This window comes from Haemorhous mexicanus, chromosome 27 (assembly GCF_027477595.1).
Source record: "Haemorhous mexicanus isolate bHaeMex1 chromosome 27, bHaeMex1.pri, whole genome shotgun sequence".
NCBI classification, from domain to species: Eukaryota; Metazoa; Chordata; class Aves; order Passeriformes; family Fringillidae; genus Haemorhous; species Haemorhous mexicanus.
Window position 1 is genome coordinate 1,391,726 of NC_082367.1, and position 17,100 is coordinate 1,408,825.

The 17,100-nt window shown below is 45.0% G+C and overlaps 1 protein-coding gene across 7 annotated transcripts in view; it reads left to right on the top strand.

Annotated features, from left to right (window-relative positions):
- The window catches only part of HIVEP3 (HIVEP zinc finger 3), a 303,760-nt gene that overhangs the window by 195,032 nt on the left and 91,628 nt on the right, over nt 1-17,100 (top strand). The window lies entirely within an intron of this gene.

Genomic DNA, 17,100 nt, shown 5'->3' on the forward strand with positions numbered 1-17,100 from the left:
TTGTGGGATTGGATTTGATGATCCTGGTGGGTCCCTTCCAGCTCAGGATATCCTGAAAATGCTTCGTTTTCCTTGCAAAAGGTCCAGAAGGTCCAGAGTGGAGCACAGCTCCTGAGGCTGGTGGGATTTGTGTCCCACAGAGGGGATTGGAACGTTTGTAATGAAAAATCAGATTATTTGTGGTGTCAGGGCCTGGTTCTGTGCAGGGTTTGGAGTGAGAAAGGGTTTGGAGTGTGATTTGGGGCTTGGTTGGATTTTTGGGAATTAGGAATTGTTCCCTGGGAGGGTGGGATTTGTGTCCCAAAGAGGGGATTGGAATGCTTGTAATGAAAAATCAGAATATTTGCGGTGTCAGGGCCTGAGCAAGGCTGGTTCTGTGCAGGGTTTGGAGTGGGAAAGGGAAGGAATGTGATGTGGGGGTTGCTTGGGTTTTGGGAATTAGGAATTGTTCCCTGGGAGAGTGGGATTTGTGTTCCCAAAGAGGGGACTGGAATGCTTGTAATGAAAAATCAGAATATTTACGGCGTCAGGGCCTGGTTTTGTGCAGGGTTTGGAGTGTGACAGGGAAGAAAGTGTGATGTGGGGGTTGGTTGGGTTTTGGGATTTAGGAATTCCCTGGAAGAATGGGATTTTTGTCCCCAAAGTGGGGATCCCATCAGCTTGGAATGTTTGTAATGAAAAATCAGATTATTTGTGATGTCAGGGCCTGGTTCTGTGCAGGGTTTGGAGCGGAAAAGGGAAGAAAGTGTGATGTGGGGGTTGGTTGGGTTTTGGGAATTAGGAATTCCTCTCTGTGAGGGTGGGGAGGGGCTGGGCTGGAATTCCCAGAGCAGCTGTGGCTGCCCCTGGATCCCTGGCCAGGCTGGAGCAGCCTGAAGATGTCCCTGGGCTGGATCTGGGTGGGTTTAATTCCCCTTCCAACCCAAACCATTCCTAGAAAATCAGCAATTCAGCTTTTCCCCGTGGATTTGGGCAGTTCTGCTTTTCCTTTTCTCCCCACCTGCCATGGACCCCTCGGAGCTGCCCTTGGCTCGCCCTCGTTCCTCAAGGAGAGTTTGGGAGGGCAGGAATGCAAACTGGGTTTATTTCTGCATTTAGAGCACTCTGGATGCTCCAAACCCTTGGAATTTTGCCTCTTTCCAACACTGCGTGATTGTACCTGGATCTGCACGGGTTCATTTTGGTGGAGATGGCAAGAATTCCAGGGTTTATGATGTTCTGAGGAATAAAAGGTTTATTATAGACCAGATTTATATTTATAATGTAAAGGGGCAGAGCCACAGGCTGCCCCCAGGGACAAAATCCAGTGGGCAGCCACTGCTGGTGTCCCTGTGGCTGTCAGGGCTCAGCAAATCAGAAATGAAAACAAATCCAGGGCCCCAAAGGTGATCATGTGCAAATAAAATTAATTAATTCCTTGTTTTTCCCTCAGGAGGAGTCTAAATCCGGGCTTTGCTCTTGTGTTTGTCAGGGCATTCAGGGTTTAGGCTTTCTCTGAGCCGTCCACTGGTTCTGGAAGTTTAAATTTAAACCAACAAACACAAAAATCTCTGCTTGGTTTTCACCTCAGACTTCCTAGAAATGATCATGGGTTGGGATTTTCAGCACCTCTGAAATGCCATGCCCATATCTGGGGGAAACTGAGGCACCAGACTTGGGCTGCAGGGCTGAGCTCGAGTGGGAAATGACAATTTCTGTGACCTGCCTTCCCCAAAGTCACAAGAAATTGAGAGAAAAACCAAGTTCTGGGAGCAAAGCCTTGCAGCTTGATATTTTCAAGGGCTTTAATGACATAAAACTGATTTACTTAGAGGGGAAAAGCTTGAAATATCCCTGCAGAGAGTACATAATGTGCATGGTTTGGTATTTATTCCCTGAATTTCAGTGGATGGATGAAACCTCTCCCGGCCATAATGGAATTATACTGGGATGTGCTCTCATCAGGGTGGTGTTAAAAGCAGGTGCACAAAGGGAATTCTGTTTGGAGAGAGCAAAAAAACCACTTGTGGTACCAGTGGATGATTCTTAGCCCTGCAATAAACCTAATCAAGTTAATTAGGATTAATTTTGCCGCTGGGCATTTATTTGTGTGGAATAAAAAGAGATCTATGGAGTTTTGTTGAAAACCTCTGTGAGTTTTAGTGATAATTTGAAGTTCTTTCACCTGGGCAATGTAAAAATCTCTGCCTGGTTTGGCTTTTAGGGAGAATTATGCTGCACCCAGCATTTGGAGCCATTAAATCTCCATCTTCTCTTGCATCTTTCATTGTCAGGAAATCCATCACCTGTCCCCATTCCCATGTGGAGGTGACCCAGCTCTCCCTGGGTGTCTTCAAATGTGGGTTTTGGAGTTGGTTTTTTTTTTTTTTTGAGATTTGTACCAAATCTCCCCTCTGGCAGCAGCCTGGTTCTGCTCCTGCTCTGCTGCCCAATCCCACACGAGGCTTTTTCCCTCTGTCCCAACCCTGCTGTAATTTTCCACCTGTGTGCCTCAGCCAGAGCTGCCTCTTTGGTCACTTGTTTATGTCCCTGACTTTTCTCCTCACTTCTCTTGGTGTGAACAGCCAGGTGTCTGCTGAGGAGGGCAGGAGCCTCCCCTGAAATAGAAAATGCAAATCCCCTCCCTCTGAATTATTGTAAATTTGAAATGAAGGGGCTCTCAGGCAAAGACATGGGAGCAGGAATAACAGTTCTTTACTGGGGAAATTAAAATACAAATGCAATAGTGCAAACAAACCCTGCCAGAGTGAGAGCAGGCCCTGGCACGCTGTGGCTCAGGGTGGTGGCACAGTCCCATCCCAGGGGGGCTCAGCCCTCCTGCAGTGCCAGCTGTGGTTCTGCTGGAGCAGGGATCCTGCACAAGGGGGGAGTTTTCCTCTGCAGCTCCAGGGCTGCTGGGGATGGGCCTGCTCTCCCTCTGGGAATGCAGGGCAGGAGAAAGCTGCTCCTCTGGGAATGCAGTGGGCAAAGGCTGCTGTGCTGTTCCAGGTCAGATTGGATCCAGGGAGGAATGCTTGGCTCCTCCCCTGGGCGGAGCATCTCCCCATGGGATGCTGGAATTTGATCAGCCCTGCAGGGACACTGAGTGGCCATGGACAGCAGAGATCTCCTGGAGGGAGGATTGGCTGTGGGAGAGATAAAGAAAACTGCCCCATGGACAGCAGAGAACTGCCCAGCTCTGACAGGTGGGGACACAACACACACAGCCCCAGCCACATCTTCCAGCCCAGGACACTTCCCTGCTGCATCTCCCCCTGGCTCTTTCCCATCCCTGGAAGAGCTGCTGGGATTTTCACCCAACAAATCCCACACGTGACCCTGCCCAGATGGATCCGTGCAGAGCGAGGGTTGCGCAGCAGGAGCTGCCACAGGAGGGAATTTGCCATCAGCCCCAGTCCCTCCAGTCCCGTTTTGGATTTAGTTCCTTGCAGAGCTTCAGTCAGATCATGGAGGTGGCTTTGGGTTTGGCTGAAGGAGCTTTGCCTGGGCAAGTGCTGGGGATGAGGGCCAGAGGTGCTGGCAGAACCTGGTCCTTGTCACCTTCCCAACTCACAGGCTGCCCTTTGCCCTTTGGTTTTCGTGGTAACAGGATTCCAAATGTTGGAAAACTCCTCCAAATCATCAAATTCAAACTTTGGCTGAATCCCACCGTGCCCACTGAACCATGTTGGGAGGAACATCCCCTCATTATCTGAACACCTCCAGGGATGGGCACTCCAAACCTCCCTGGGCAGTTCCAAGCCCTGAGCACCCTGTCCACGCAGAAATTTTCCCCCAATATGCAAAAATGGGATTTTAGGACTTTCAGGGCTCCTTTTCTGTGGTTGGTGTGAGGGGTTTGGGGCTGAGGGGGAACAGGAAATATTCCCTGCCAGAAGGGGCTGGGGTAGGGACACCTCTGCTGCTGGGGCTGCATTGGATGGATATTCCCTTCTGGGAAAAGCCTTTGGGATTCTGGTGCTCAGGATCCCAGAGATGAGGTGGGAAAAGAGCTCCAAGGACATCGAGTGCCAGCTGATCCCCACCTTGTCCCCAGCCCAGGGCTCTGAGTGCCACCTCCAGGGATTCCTGGGACACCTCCAGGGATGGGCACTCCAAACCCCCCTGGGCAGCCCCTGCCAAGGCCTGAGCCCCCTTTCCATGGGGAAATTCCTGCTGTGCCCACCCTGAGCCTGCCCTGGCCCAGCCTGAGGCCGTTCCCTCTGCTCCTGTCCCTGTTCCCTGGAGCACAGCCCGATCCCCCCTGGCTGTCCCCTCCTGGCAGGAGCTGTGCAGAACCACAAGGTCCCCCCTGAGCCTCCTTTGCTCCAGGCTGAGCCTCTGCCCAGCTCCCTCAGCCTCTCCTGGGGCTCCAGCCCCTTTCCAGCCCCATTCCCTGCCCTGGACATGCTCCAACCCCTCCATGTCCTTGTCACCAGGGACCCAGGACAGGTCTCAGCACTCAAAGTGGGGCCTCCCCAGTGGGACACAGGGAGACTTCAAGTTTTGATTCAGCTTTTCTTGTCATACTTGGTTTCAATGGTGCCACAAAGCTCTGGTGTTTTGTATCCTTCACATCTGACCTTGCCTGGATTCAGCCCTGTCCTCACCCACGGCTGCCCACCCCAAAAGGGCACAAGGAGCTGCAGGGTGGGCACAGAGTGGCCAGGGCAGCTCAGGCTGGAGATCAGGGCAAGGCTCTTCCCCCAGAGGGTGCTGGCACTGCCCAGGCTGCCCAGGGAATGGGCACGGCCCCGAGGCTGCCAGAGCTCCAGGGATGCCCAGGGTGGGGTTGGTGGGGCTCTGGGGCTGGGCTGGATCATCCTCAGGGTGCTTGAGCTCAGGGCACTCTGAGTTGCTGTGACTTTGCTTTGCCACCACTCCCCAGGTGCAGAGGGTTGTGCTGGCAGTGCCAGATCAGAAGTTGTCCCCAGATCCCTGCTGGTCCCACAGGGACAGTTGTAGCAGGCGCAGGGCTGGCTACAGCTCGGTGGAGGGATGTTTAGAGATAGGAATTTGCTGAGTCATAGGAATTGAACCAGGAGTCCTCACTCTGGTCCTCCAGGCCTGCTTATCTCTCTGTGACCCCATAGGCTAGTTTCCCTAACCCTTACAATTGGTCAGTTTCCAAGCCCCCCTAACCCTATAAAAGGGGCTGTCTTGGCCCATTTTGTTAGAAGAGCTGCATTCGGACCCTTGGTGAATCCCTCAGAATAAACCATTGTGGAACAGTTTTAGCTGCCTTCTCCTCTCTCCTTCGTCTGCCTTCCTAGAAGCCACAGCCAGCCAGAGCCTCTAGCAAGCTGAAGAGCTGAAACCATAAAAGAGCTGATATCACTAAGAGCTGACAATCACTAAGCTTGCTAGGGGTCACGGCTGTGTGGCAGTCTGGGCTAGGGCACTCAGCCCCCGAAGGGCTGAGGAATCCGGCCTTGAGACTGCTTGCCTGGGGCGCTTTAACCCTACGGGGAACCTGCTGTCTGGCTAAGAAGCAAGCCCCTGTGGCTTCATTATTTTACAGACAGTGGCATCTCCTTGTCAGTGGCCTCTCAAATCAAGACTTTGCACCAGGTCCTGTTTCAGCCCCAGGGTCACCTCTCAGAACCCAAAACCTTTCCCCAAAGTCACAAAGAGCCTTTTTTACTCACTTTTTAGTAGGAAATGTTGTCACTTCCAAAATCTGCGTTGACTCATCCCTTTACACCCCTCTCTCCAAACCCTGGCATCTTACTACACTCACAGGGAGGTGTTAAGACCAATTTTGGGCTTCCTTGCCTGTTTTTTCAGTGTTTTCTCTCAGCTTGGTGCTGGGCAGGAGGCCTGGGGAGGGTGTGAAGTGTGTGTCCCTCAGGAGTGTCTCGCTGCTCTGACATCACCCCTGCCAGCACAGGGGATGGTTTTAAACCAGGTACCACGCACTATTTTAAGCAGCTTCTAAAAATAAATCCCTGCCCAAGCTGCTGTTGTGGTAGCAATGTTTTATCTCTTAATTGGGTCTGTTTGCTGAGGGTGATTCATAGAAAGGAACTGAGCTTTCCAAGTTTTACCCTGAGGTGAAACAGCCGAGGTGATTTGCTGATTGCAACCCAGGCCTGGCAGCCAGCAGAAATTTTTGGATTTTCTCCACGTTTTTTTTTTTTTGCTTTTCCATAAGGCTGAGGTGTCACATTAAACTCTGGACAAGCTCCTTCTCCTGGAGGTGTGTGGGAGGTGGCAGAGCACATTCAGTGAGGGGACAGTGACCCACAGAGCTCTGGATGTCACATTGAATGAGAGATAATGGCTGAGGGAAGGAATGAGGAATTCCTCTGGGAATTCAAGGGGAGATATAAAACTTGTGTGTGCTCAGAGCTATGGGGAAGAGGAGCCAGAGGTGGAGGAAGGCATTTCTTGACTATCTAAGGAGCAGGAGATGACTCAGCCTTCCCACACTGTCACTAGTTCCTCCTGAGCCCTGAACAGTCCCGGGCCCCTCACTGCAAACAGGGCCTGGAGGGGCTGGAGAGTGGCCAGGGCAGGGAATGGGGCTGGGAAGGGTTTGGAGCCCCAGGAGAGACTGAAGGAGCTGGGAAGGGGCTGGAGAATTCTTGAGGGAGCTGGGCAGGGGCTCAGCCTGGAGCAGAGGAGGCTCAGGGGGGACCTTGTGGCTCTGCACAGCTCCTGCCAGGAAGGGACAGCCGGGGGGTCGGGCTGTGCTCCAGGGAACAGGGACAGGAGGAGAGGGAACGGCCTCAGGCTGGGCCAGGGGGAACCTGCCTGAAGGGAACTTGTGCCCTCACCTGGGGCAACCTGCCCTGTGCCCTTACCTGGACAAAAGGAACCTGCCCTGTGCCCTCACCTGGGGGAACCTGCCCTGTGCTCTCACCTGGACAAAGGGAACCTGCCCTGTGCCCTCACCTGGACAAAGGGAACCTGCCCTGTGCCCTTACCTGGGGGAACCTGCCCTGTGCCCTCACTGGTGCCTTGGGCAAAGGGAACCAGGAGCTGAGCCTGAGCTGTGGCCCAGTCAGTGTCCAGGGAAGGTTGTACCAAACTCTGAAGTTGCCCATGAGGTTTTCTGCTCCCCTGAAGCTGCTGAGGGGCAGATTCGGGGCAGAGTTTTTGTTCTTCACGAGGAGGCAGTGCAGAGTGAGGCAGTACTGCCACAGTGAGTGCCCCAGCTCAGACAACCACAGGACCACCCAGGACCACCCAGCCCACCCAGGACACCCCAACAACTCGCCCTGAGCACACCAGAGATGGCCACAAGTCCTGGCACTGTGGAGATGTGCCTGCCTCAGTGCAGAGCTGTTGGAACCCTGGTTATTGAGAATTTCAGACTTTCTGTGCTGCCAGGCACTGACCCCCAGAGCACACTGCACTGACCTGAGGCCGTGGAGAAGCTTCCAGAATGGAATGACAGAACTGGGATTGTGGGTGTGGGGTTTGGATAGAAGTGTGTGATATCACAGGGTGGGAAACTCAGAGTTTGGGGTTTTAGAATATAGTAATAGGTATAGAGATGTGGAGCAAGATAGAGGTTTTAGGGTGGAGCCTGCTCCTCCTTCTCCTTCTCCTTCTCCTTCTCCTTCTCCTTCTCCTTCTCCTTCTCCTTCTCCTTCTCCTTCTCCTTCTCCTTCTCCTTCTCCTTCTCCTTCTCCTTCTCCTTCTCCTTCTCCTTCTCCTTCTCCTTCTCCTTCTCCTTCTCCTTCTCCTCCTTCTTCTCCATGGGTTTGGATGCTTATGTGTAATTGGATAAAAAAATCCACATTATGGGTGGTTGGTTATTGGGTTAAAAGTGAAAATAGTTTAGGAGTAATTTCTTAATTGGGCAGTTTATCCTTAAAAAGCCTTGCAGAGAGAGACAGGGCTCCATTTTCAGTGTGTTAGAATGAAGTGCTGCAAAACTCAGGGTTTGTGGGACTGTGACAGAGATAAGAATTAACAAACATCTGAGTCCAAACAAGAAACACCATCTCACACATTTAATCCCAACCCTGGCAAAAAAAAAAGAAAAAAAGTTAAAACTCAACACAGAACAACAGGAAAACCATCAAAGGGCTGGAAAGTCTTGTGGTGATGCTCACAAACCTGTGGCAGGATCCTCAGGGTGTCAGAGCGTTGGGTGTTGGTCTGGATGCTGCCACCTCCTCCCCTCCCAGGGTGAAGGTGTGTCCTCATTTAGGGCAAAATTGGGAAAGAATCCCCAAAAAGGGCTTCTCCATAAAATAAACCCACACGGCCCCTCCCCCAACCGGTTTGGGAAGAATTCCTCAGAGAGAAGTGGAAAGAACCTGTTTATTTGACAAGCACAGCACCCCCCAGCACACACAATGAACAATACCGGGTGACACCACTCTTCCACTGCTCTGACAAAGATGACAAATTCAGAAAAGTCTCTCCTGGGGGTTTGCTCTGTTATCAGTCCCTCCGGCGCTGGGGCAGCTGCTGCAGCCACAAGGTGCAAACTCTCTCTCCCTGTTCCAAATCCCAGTCCGGAGCAGTCAGCAGGTCCAACGGGGTGGGGGGAACAGCCCAGAAAGGAATTTGGACTGTTTAGCTAAATTAACTAATGAGGAGGAGGGGGAAAAAAGCAAGAGCAAGCAAAGCAGAAGCAAGAGCGAAAGCAAAAAGCAGGGCAAGAAGCAAAAAACCAGCAACATGCACTGGTGCTATCTGGATGTCCCACCGAATGGCTGATAAGAGACCAAAACAAAACCTTCACTCCACCAGTCTTATAGGCACAGAACATAATATCCAGCATAAATTACACACACACGAATGGGGATAACAGTCACCCTAGGACAAGGTGCCTTTCAGGGGTGACAGCACCCTCAGGACCTCTCCTCCTCCCCCCTGGAGTGCCCCAGGTGCAGCAGGTGGGCAGAGATGCTCCTGGGGAGCCGAGGAGGCTGCACCGCCCAGCTGGAGCCAAAGGAGGCGGGAGGAACCCAGCCCTGCTGGTTTACTCTGTGAATGGAAAAAAGAGGGGCTGATGGTGATCCAACCAGCCCTGCAGGGCTGAGCTCTGTCAGGCACGGCTGCTCTGGGCTCCGGGGCCTCAGGGTGTTATGGACGAGCGAGGCCAGGCTTCCTTCAGAGAAAAAGGCTCTCGTTTATTTAAAAAGAGCTACAGGAGATGGAAGGACCAAGATAGGCTCAGACCCACACACAACAAGTCAAAAAAAAAAAAAAAACCCAGTGTGTCTACCTCCCATACTCACTGGGTTCTCCAGGGAGCGAGTTCCTCAAAAGAACCCCGAACCCAACTAACTCCCATTTCTATAACCCCCTTCGGGTCCAGGACTGGTGGGTTTTGGATCCACACTGATTGGCTGGTTTCTGGTGTTCCTATTGTTCTGTATTGCCATTCATTCTGACCAATATTTCCTTGGGGCATCGAATGATTGGTGAGGTCCTTCATCCGATCTCCTCCCACGGCGCTGCTCCCACTGCGCTGACTCTGTCTCTGGCCACCACCCCTGGACCACCCCCCACCACAACCTGGACCCCTCAAAACTGCAAAGAACACCAGCCAAACCCCCAAACCTGCAAAGAACCCAACCAACCCCCCAAACCTGTAAAGAACATTCACCAATCCCCAAACCTGCAAAGAACACCAGCCAAACCCCCAAACCTGCAAAGAACATTCACCAACCCCCCAAACCTGCAAAGAACACTGACCAAACCCCCAAACCTGCAAAGAACCCAACCAACCCCCCCAAACCTGCAAAGAACACACACTAACCCCCCCAAACCTGCAAAGAACCCAACCAACCCCCCCAAACCTGCAAAGAACACCGACCAACCCCCCAAACCTGCAAAGAACACCGACCAACCCCCCAAACCTGCAAAGAACACTGACCAACCCCCCAAACCTGCAAAGAACACCAACCAACCCCCAAACCTGCAAAGAACATTCACCAACCCCCCAAACCTGCAAAGAACCCAACCAACCCCCCAAACCTGCAAAGAATATTCACCAACCCCCCAAACCTGCAAAGAACACGGACCGACTCCCCCAAAACAACAACTCCCCCTCCCAAGGTCACAACAATCACTCAACCCCGACTCAGCACAAACTGAATCTCACTTTAGCAAGGGGATGGGGCATTTGGGGTTTGTCAGGCTGCCCAGGATTCTGGCGTTGGCTGTGGGAGCCTGGGATCACAAGTGCTGCTGAAAATTTGTTTAGCTCTGGAATGGAAAGGAGCAGAGAGTCAGTTCTGGGCTAATTCGGAGCTGATTGGCTGTGCATTTCAGGAATTGCTGCCTCAAAGGCAGCAGAAAGAGCTAAAAAAAAGAGAATTGTTACCGGGACAAAAGGGTGCCAGAGGCTGAGGCTGAGCACACGGGAATTGGTTTTGTTTGTGAGGAGTCAGGCTCTCTAAAATGCTGTTTCCTTCATTGATCTTCATTGAGGAAATGACACTCAGAGCGAAGATGAAACACCCCAGGGAAATAAAACCCTTCCAAGTGGTGAGGAGATCTGCCCAGAGCCACAGAGCCTCTTGGATGGGTTTATTCCTTGCATTGCCTCGTGGGGAAGGGAATGAGACCGTCCCCATCTCTGGGCGTGTCCCAGGCCAGGCTGGACAGGGCTGGGAGCACCTGGGACAGTGGGAGGTGTCCCTGCCATGGAAGGGGTGGGATGGGACTGAAGGTCCCTTTCACCCCAAACCATCCCAGGATTCTGGGACTCAATAATTCAATGATTCCATGATTCCGGGATTCTATAGTTCTGTGATTCTGTGATTCAATAATTCAATATTCCATAAATAATTGAATATTAAATATATTAAATATATTAAATATTCAATTGAACATTGAATATAATAATAGCTCAATTGTTCAATGATTGAATAATTCAGTGATTCCATGATTCTATAGTTCTGTGATTTTAAGATTCAGTAATTCAATAATTCTATGATTCAATGATTGAATAATTCAGTGATTCCATGATTCAATGATTCCATGATTCCATGATTCTATAGTCCTGTGATTCTATGATTCAATAATTCGCTTATTCTGTGACTCAGTGGATGAATAATTCAGTGATTCCATGACTCAGTGATTCCATAAATCTGTGAAACTACGATTCAATGATTCAATATTAAATGAATAATTGAATATTGAATATAGTTGACATTCAACTGAATATTGAAAATAATAATAACTCATAATTAACATTATAATATTGAATTATATTATTTGAATATTGAATATAATAATGACAACTCAATCACTCAATGATTTCATAATTCCATTATTCTGTGATTCTATAACTTTGATTCTATTATTCAATACTTTAATATCTAATGAATAATTGAATATTTAAGATATTCAATTGAATATTGAATATTGAATATAATAACAACAGCTCATATTAAATAATTGAATATTGAATACTATATTCAATTGAATATAATAATAACAACTCAAGTATTCAATGATTTAATGGTTCAGTGATTTGATGATTCCATGATTCTGTAATTCGGTGATTCTATAATTCAATAATTCAATATTTAATGAATAATTGAATATTGAATATATTCAATATTCAATTGAATATTGAAAAAATTAGTAATAACTCATAATTAGCCATTGAATATTGAATTGTATATTCAATTGAATATTGAATATAATAATGACAACTCAATTATTCAATGATTCAATAATTCCATTATTCGGTGATTCTATAATTCTGTGATTCTATGATTCAATAATTCAATAATTCAATTAATAATTGAACATTAAATATATTCAGTACTCAATTGAACATTGACTATAATAATAACTCAATTGTTCAATGATTGAATAATTCAGTGATTCCATGATTCTGTAGTCCTGTGATTCTATGATTCAGTAATTCAATAATTCTCTGATTCAATGATTGAAGCCTTCAGTGATTCCATATTTCTATAATTCTCTGATTTGATGATTCAATGGATGCATAATTCAGTAATTCCCTGATTCTGTAATTCTGTGATTTGATGATTCACTGATTCAATGATTGAATAATTCAGTGATTCCATGACTCTATTTCCATGATTCTATGATTCAATAATTCTATGATTCAATAATTCTGTGATTCAATGATTGAATAATTCAGTGATTCCCTTGTTCTATGATTCCATTACTCTCTATTTCCATGATTCTACGATTCAATAATTCAATAATTCTATGATTCAGTGATTGAATAATTCAGTGATTCCGTTATTCCGTGATTCCATGACTCTGTATTTCCATGATTCCATCATCTTTCAGAGCAGGCAGGAGACTGAATCCTGTGCAGAGCTGGGGAAAGCCCCGCTGCTGTCACCTGTTGGTGCTGCAGTAATGAATGAGCTCCATTGAGCCCAGCAGGGCGCTGGGGACATCAATGGGGACACTGGTGCCCCACTGGGACATCAATGGGGACATTGGTGCCCCAGGACGGCCGGGGGAAGCCCCGTTAATCCCACATAATCACCCCATTCTCCTGGGAGAGGCGCTTTCCTGGGGTGAGAGCCGGGCTGTGCAGGAATAAATGGCAATGAAAGGGAATAAAAGGGAATAAACACGCTGCCGGGGAGAAAGGCCTCATTGAGCATTGTGCTGGGAGCTCATCCTGCTCCTGCAGCTCAGCAGAACCTTGGTGGCACCCACAGGCTGCCAGGGAGGCCTCTCTGAGCTGCTCCTGGGGCCTGCCCTGCCTCTCAGGGCCTCCCAAAAGCAACAAGTCAATGAGTCAATAATTCAGTGGTTCCATGATTCTGTGAGTCTATAATTGTGTGATTCTATTATTCAAGAATTCAATATTCAATGAATAATTGAATATGAAGTATATTCAATAGTCAGTTGAATATTGGATATAATAACAACAGTTCATATTTAATAATTGAATATTGAATACTATATCAATCAAATATTGAATATAATAATAACAACTCAATTATTCAATGATTGAATAATTCAGTGATTCCATGATTACGTGATTCTATAATTCTGTGATTCTATGACTCAATAATTCAATAATTCTATGATTCAATGATTGAATTATTCAGTGATTCCATGACTCAATGATTCCATGATTCCATAACTCCGTGATTCTGTAATTCTGTGATTCTATGATTCAATGATTCAATAATTCAATACTTCAGTGATTCCATTATTCTGTGATTCAATAATTCAGTGATTCCATTATTCCATAATTCCATGATTCTATGATTCAATGATTCAATAATTCAATACGTCAGTGATTCCATTATTCTATGATTCAATTATTCAGTGATTCCATGATTCAGTGAGTCTATAATTCTGTGATTATATGATTCAAGAATTCAATATTCAATGAATAATTGAATATTGAATATATTCAATATTCAATTGAATATTGAAAAAATTAGTAATAACTCATAATTAGCCATTGAATATTGAATTGTATATTCAATTGAATATTGAATATAATAATGACAACTCAATTATTCAATGATTCAATAATTCCATTATTCGGTGATTCTATAATTCTGTGATTCTATGATTCAATAATTCAATAATTCAATTAATAATTGAACATTAAATATATTCAGTACTCAATTGAACATTGACTATAATAATAACTCAATTGTTCAATGATTGAATAATTCAGTGATTCCATGATTCTGTAGTCCTGTGATTCTATGATTCAGTAATTCAATAATTCTCTGATTCAATGATTGAAGCCTTCAGTGATTCCATATTTCTATAATTCTCTGATTTGATGATTCAATGGATGCATAATTCAGTAATTCCCTGATTCTGTAATTCTGTGATTTGATGATTCACTGATTCAATGATTGAATAATTCAGTGATTCCATGACTCTATTTCCATGATTCTATGATTCAATAATTCTATGATTCAATAATTCTGTGATTCAATGATTGAATAATTCAGTGATTCCCTTGTTCTATGATTCCATTACTCTCTATTTCCATGATTCTACGATTCAATAATTCAATAATTCTATGATTCAGTGATTGAATAATTCAGTGATTCCGTTATTCCGTGATTCCATGACTCTGTATTTCCATGATTCCATCATCTTTCAGAGCAGGCAGGAGACTGAATCCTGTGCAGAGCTGGGGAAAGCCCCGCTGCTGTCACCTGTTGGTGCTGCAGTAATGAATGAGCTCCATTGAGCCCAGCAGGGCGCTGGGGACATCAATGGGGACACTGGTGCCCCACTGGGACATCAATGGGGACATTGGTGCCCCAGGACGGCCGGGGGAAGCCCCGTTAATCCCACATAATCACCCCATTCTCCTGGGAGAGGCGCTTTCCTGGGGTGAGAGCCGGGCTGTGCAGGAATAAATGGCAATGAAAGGGAATAAAAGGGAATAAACACGCTGCCGGGGAGAAAGGCCTCATTGAGCATTGTGCTGGGAGCTCATCCTGCTCCTGCAGCTCAGCAGAACCTTGGTGGCACCCACAGGCTGCCAGGGAGGCCTCTCTGAGCTGCTCCTGGGGCCTGCCCTGCCTCTCAGGGCCTCCCAAAAGCAACAAGTCAATGAGTCAATAATTCAGTGGTTCCATGATTCTGTGAGTCTATAATTGTGTGATTCTATTATTCAAGAATTCAATATTCAATGAATAATTGAATATGAAGTATATTCAATAGTCAGTTGAATATTGGATATAATAACAACAGTTCATATTTAATAATTGAATATTGAATACTATATCAATCAAATATTGAATATAATAATAACAACTCAATTATTCAATGATTGAATAATTCAGTGATTCCATGATTACGTGATTCTATAATTCTGTGATTCTATGACTCAATAATTCAATAATTCTATGATTCAATGATTGAATTATTCAGTGATTCCATGACTCAATGATTCCATGATTCCATAACTCCGTGATTCTGTAATTCTGTGATTCTATGATTCAATGATTCAATAATTCAATACTTCAGTGATTCCATTATTCTGTGATTCAATAATTCAGTGATTCCATTATTCCATAATTCCATGATTCTATGATTCAATGATTCAATAATTCAATACGTCAGTGATTCCATTATTCTATGATTCAATTATTCAGTGATTCCATGATTCAGTGAGTCTATAATTCTGTGATTATATGATTCAAGAATTCAATATTCAATGAATAATTGAATATTGAATATATTCAATATTCAATTGAATATTGAAAAAATTAGTAATAACTCATAATTAGCCATTGAATATTGAATTGTATATTCAATTGAATATTGAATATAATAATGACAACTCAATTATTCAATGATTCAATAATTCCATTATTCGGTGATTCTATAATTCTGTGATTCTATGATTCAATAATTCAATAATTCAATTAATAATTGAACATTAAATATATTCAGTACTCAATTGAACATTGACTATAATAATAACTCAATTGTTCAATGATTGAATAATTCAGTGATTCCATGATTCTGTAGTCCTGTGATTCTATGATTCAGTAATTCAATAATTCTCTGATTCAATGATTGAAGCCTTCAGTGATTCCATATTTCTATAATTCTCTGATTTGATGATTCAATGGATGCATAATTCAGTAATTCCCTGATTCTGTAATTCTGTGATTTGATGATTCACTGATTCAATGATTGAATAATTCAGTGATTCCATGACTCTATTTCCATGATTCTATGATTCAATAATTCTATGATTCAATAATTCTGTGATTCAATGATTGAATAATTCAGTGATTCCCTTGTTCTATGATTCCATTACTCTCTATTTCCATGATTCTACGATTCAATAATTCAATAATTCTATGATTCAGTGATTGAATAATTCAGTGATTCCGTTATTCCGTGATTCCATGACTCTGTATTTCCATGATTCCATCATCTTTCAGAGCAGGCAGGAGACTGAATCCTGTGCAGAGCTGGGGAAAGCCCCGCTGCTGTCACCTGTTGGTGCTGCAGTAATGAATGAGCTCCATTGAGCCCAGCAGGGCGCTGGGGACATCAATGGGGACACTGGTGCCCCACTGGGACATCAATGGGGACATTGGTGCCCCAGGACGGCCGGGGGAAGCCCCGTTAATCCCACATAATCACCCCATTCTCCTGGGAGAGGCGCTTTCCTGGGGTGAGAGCCGGGCTGTGCAGGAATAAATGGCAATGAAAGGGAATAAAAGGGAATAAACACGCTGCCGGGGAGAAAGGCCTCATTGAGCATTGTGCTGGGAGCTCATCCTGCTCCTGCAGCTCAGCAGAACCTTGGTGGCACCCACAGGCTGCCAGGGAGGCCTCTCTGAGCTGCTCCTGGGGCCTGCCCTGCCTCTCAGGGCCTCCCAAAAGCAACAAGTCAATGAGTCAATAATTCAGTGGTTCCATGATTCTGTGAGTCTATAATTGTGTGATTCTATTATTCAAGAATTCAATATTCAATGAATAATTGAATATGAAGTATATTCAATAGTCAGTTGAATATTGGATATAATAACAACAGTTCATATTTAATAATTGAATATTGAATACTATATCAATCAAATATTGAATATAATAATAACAACTCAATTATTCAATGATTGAATAATTCAGTGATTCCATGATTACGTGATTCTATAATTCTGTGATTCTATGACTCAATAATTCAATAATTCTATGATTCAATGATTGAATTATTCAGTGATTCCATGACTCAATGATTCCATGATTCCATAACTCCGTGATTCTGTAATTCTGTGATTCTATGATTCAATGATTCAATAATTCAATACTTCAGTGATTCCATTATTCTGTGATTCAATAATTCAGTGATTCCATTATTCCATAATTCCATGATTCTATGATTCAATGATTCAATAATTCAATACGTCAGTGATTCCATTATTCTATGATTCAATTATTCAGTGATTCCATGATTCAGTGAGTCTATAATTCTGTGATTATATGATTCAAGAATTCAATATTCAATGAATAATTGAATATGAAAAATATTCAATATTCAATTGAATATCGGATATAATAACAACAGCTTATATTTAATAATTGAATACTGAATACTGTATCAATCAAATATTGAATATAATAATAACAACTCAATTATTCAATGATTGAATAATTCAGTGATTCCATGATTACGTGAGTCTATAATTATTTGATTCTGTGATTCAA